Below are 3255 nucleotides of genomic sequence, written 5' to 3'. Positions count from 1 at the left end.
CTCCTTTTTTATTTTTGAGAAAATTTATTTAGTCTGTTTTATTTTTTTCTAGTCATCGGATTTCATAGCCACTGGGTAGAGCCCCTGCCCTGCCCTTACCTTGAGGGGCTGGGCTGCCCCTGACGCTCTTTACTTAGGAGCTGATGGTGTGAGCCCTTCCTCAGCTGGTCTCCTCCTCTCCGGTTTACTCCCTTGTGGCTTGGGCTTGTCACGTATTGAGTCCTGCAAGCTGCACCCTTATCCCACTTTCCATAGCACAGCAGATGTGATATTTTTTGCTCTTAATCTGCTAGTCTTCCTTACTTGGTTAAGAATTGGTTAAGAATCCTGAAAACATGTGCTGAGAGAATCACGAATCTTCTCCAAACGTTCAGCGCAGATGCACCTGGAAGTATTACGAGGCTGGAATGACCCAATCTTTCAGCAGCTCTCCTAGGTGGGTCTCCATTCATTGGTCAATATTTCACTGGCTTTCAGTTTATAAATCCGTTTGATAGGGAGAATAATTGCATTTTGTTCATCTGCTCATCTGTTCTTTAAACTGCTAAACGTATGTGGGGGGTGTCTATGTTTTTGTTGCCAAAATGAAATATATTTTAACATCATTTTGTCACCTAATAAAATTGTAGACTCTGTATTCTCTTATTCTTTGGTGGGAAATAGACCCTCAGTATGCTCACCTACAATTAGAGGACAGTCACCCACATATATGCTACCAGACTCTTTTAAACTCAGTGGCTAATGCAGTTGTCCCAGCTTACCTTTAGGAAGTGAAAATGAAATGTAAGAGATACATTTTTTTTTTTTTTTTTTCGGTATGCGGGCCTCTCACTGTTGTGGCCTCATCCCGTTGCGGAGCACAGGCTCCGGACGCGCAGGCTCCGGACGCGCAGGCTCAGCGGCCATGGCTCACGGGCCCAGCCGCTCCGCGGCACATGGGATCCTCCCAGACCGGGGCACGAACCCGTATCCCCTGCATCGGCAGGCGGACTCTCAACCACTGCGCCACCAGGGAGGCCCAAGAGATACATTTTACCTACAAAATGGGGAAGATTAATAAGACAACTAAGTATGTCGATAAGGATATGGGGATGTAGGACTCTCTTATGCTCCTGGTAGGCATATAAATTTGCATAAACTTTCTGAAAGCCATTTGTCCGTATTTATTAAGAGACTCTACCCCTTGACTCAGCAATTCTACTTTTAGGAAACTATCCCAAGGAAATAATTGAAGACGTTCATACAATAAAGCAGCTACAAAGAAAGCATCACTGTCTTTTTGTGATAGACTGCAGATGGGAATGCTCTAAGGGTTTAACAATAGATGGATAGTTGAAGAAATCCCTGCCAAGTTGTACAATGTGCTCATTAAAATGCAGGGATAGAAATAAATTTTCTGACTTGGCAAGATATTCACAATATACTGTTAAATAGAAATATAGAAATTAAAAAGAATGGGCAGTATTTTTATTTTCATGTATAGAAATGGTTTTCTCTGGCTGGGTGGATGCTGGGTGGCTTCCTCTTTCTTCCCTGCTATTACTCTCTTTGTCTATCTATATTTTATTTTTTAAACAACAAACACATGATTTTTTAAAAAACTAAGATGTTAGTTGAATAAATCTTTTAAAATAACCTCTTTATATGACGCCCAAAGGAAAACCTCATCATGCATCTCTTTCTTCTCCCCAGTTCCCTCCAGGGATAGCCAAGGTGCTCAGTGAAGGAAATTCTTGTTGTTGTGGCTTGTCTGTTACTATTATTATTTTAAAAGAATACAGTTCATTGATTCCCTCACTCTCTTCACAAAGGCAGACTTTGAGAAAGGGAAAAGGAGCGATGAGAATAGACTACAATATTCAGATTGGAGAGAATCAGTCATTTGACTAATATATAAGCTTTTTGTTTACTTTGTAAAGAAAACATGAAAATGCCAACACCTTTCTAGAGTTGGATTTGTATTACAAATGCAAATAAATAACAGTCACCCATTAATTTAATAGGAAACTCAAGATTAACACCTAAACAAGGTCATTGTGGAATTTTTTTTCCCTCACTCAGTAGCTCAAATTGCTGAAATAGATATTTGAGTAAAAATGCTTTACCATTTCACTGTATTTAAAGTTCATTAAATTATGTAAAGTCACAGCCTTGGCGTCAAAGTTGCTGAATCATTTTTTGGCTTATTTTGGGTGGTATGTGAGCTTTTTCTTTAACCAGCCTGTCTTAGTAACATTGTTTAAAGAGTCCCTTCAAATAGTTTACTTTGTTTATATTTTATCTAGATACCCTCCTCCCAAATAAATAACTTAAATACAAATAACATTTATTTTGACCCATTTTTACTCCTGAGACTGGACAAAGCCTATGGTTTCCCTTGGATCCATGGGGCATTTCTGGAATGTTGAGAAAAAGATATTCTTAATTATTCATTTTGTTCTTTGAATTAATTTCCAACGATGGTTGTACAATTTTTATTAGCGCTTTCCAGAACATTTCAACAAAGTTAAATTTTCTAAATTTAGGAAACCTTTATTTGTGTAAAATAAATTGCAAATAGAAAGGGTGGCTATTGTAGCTGGGAAAAAATAGACTCAGCATGACTTCTTAGTGTGTGCATTTAAAAATGTCGGAGTACTGCGAGGTGAGAGAGTAGCACTGACATACATACACTACCAAATGTAAAATGGATGGCTAGTGGGAAGCAGCCACATAGCACAGGGAGATCAGCTCGGTGCTTTGTGGTAACCTAGAGGGGTGGGACAGGGAGGGTGGGAGGGAGACACAAGAGGGAGGGGATATGGGGATATATGTATATGTATAGCTGATTCACTTTGTTGTACAGCAGAAACTAACACACCATTGTAAAGCAATTATACTCCAATAAAGATGTAAAAAAAACTCAGAGTATGGATGGGATGCAGAGATAACTTTGAATTAAATGTGTTTGCTCTTCATCACAGCTACATCAGAGGCAGCCCCGAGTCCAAGGAAAACCGGCCAATGATAAGCCCTGGAGGAAACTAGCTCGTGGTCCTTCCCCAAATTAAGCTCTCCTTTTCCCAACAGTGTGGTTTTAACTCTAGATTCAGTTCTCTAGCTGGGCATGAATTCCTATGGACCTTAACTAGAAAAACTTACCCTCTTCTAAATCCCTTCAGAAACGTGGCCACCTGGGCCTTAAAAGTGTCATTTGAGATTTTCAGCATCTTTCAGCTGAGAGACCTACACACGAACTCTGTGACTAAAGGGCAG

Source organism: Mesoplodon densirostris, chromosome 15 (genome assembly GCF_025265405.1).
Source record: "Mesoplodon densirostris isolate mMesDen1 chromosome 15, mMesDen1 primary haplotype, whole genome shotgun sequence".
In the NCBI taxonomy this organism is placed as follows: domain Eukaryota; kingdom Metazoa; phylum Chordata; class Mammalia; order Artiodactyla; family Ziphiidae; genus Mesoplodon; species Mesoplodon densirostris.
Note: the sequence above shows the minus strand (reverse complement) of the source record.